The sequence below is a fragment of the Rhinopithecus bieti genome, unplaced genomic scaffold, assembly GCF_001698545.2.
Source record: "Rhinopithecus bieti isolate Rb0 unplaced genomic scaffold, ASM169854v2 scaffold_69980, whole genome shotgun sequence".
Lineage (NCBI taxonomy): Eukaryota > Metazoa > Chordata > Mammalia > Primates > Cercopithecidae > Rhinopithecus > Rhinopithecus bieti.
The window spans coordinates 1,091,658-1,092,372 of record NW_016826299.1 but is presented as its reverse complement, the minus strand read 5'-3'; the positions used below and the strand labels follow the sequence as shown (position 1 = coordinate 1,092,372).

The following is a 715-nucleotide window of genomic DNA, read 5'->3' as shown; positions in this document are numbered from 1 at the left end:
TTTTTTTTTTTTTTTGTAAATATTTGTGTTTATAAATGTACAGCAGAGTAAGAGTTTTTTTAGATTATTTAATTCCCATATTTCTAAACTATTTACTACACAGTAATCCATGCCTGTTAGTTTGGAAGACTTGACTGTTTCTTTTTTTAATTCATTATCAGTCATGCTTGGAACAACATTTCCACTAGAGAATTCAGTGTTCTGGCAGTAGCAAGAGTGCACATCTGGAGCATGAGGGAGTCGAGCATGATTTGTCAGATGCACACCCTAAGAGACAAGAATGTGTAGTTTAATGACCAGCGTGGACCATATGAAATCGAGATTCTAACTTTCCTGCAGAAGTGCTCATTAGCCCAGAATGTGATTGGGATAAGGCCATTTGCCCACAAATTTAGCTTTCATGTAACTCCTAGTGTGTTATATCATAATGTATTTTGTTCTTCCTTTTTAATGTAAGTTTTGCTTTGGGTCAATTTGAATTAAAAAAAAATCAAATCTGATTTAAAACATGTTGGAGTTGTATTTTATTTCCAGTCTACCTTAACTTTTTAATAAGTCCAGCTATTTGCTGAAAATAAATAAAACTCTGTCCTTACTTCATAGGCATTTTAGATCACTGGGAATTGTTTAAGAATATGATGATGCGGAAAACAATACCAATCTACATTGTCACCAGATAAGCCATTTCTTACCCTCCTTTAATTTGTTTAATGCA

At 33.0% G+C, this 715-nt stretch overlaps 1 protein-coding gene across 1 annotated transcript in view; it reads left to right on the top strand.

The window, feature by feature from the left end:
- ASB7 (ankyrin repeat and SOCS box containing 7) overlaps nt 1-509 on the top strand; it is a 53,217-nt gene extending 52,708 nt beyond the window's left edge. Inside the window, exon 7 of the transcript XR_001883646.1 lies at nt 162-509. The gene's annotated coding sequence lies outside the window, so the exon portion shown is untranslated. The remainder of the gene's footprint in view (nt 1-161) is intronic.
- Nucleotides 510-715: the final 206 nt, after the last annotated feature.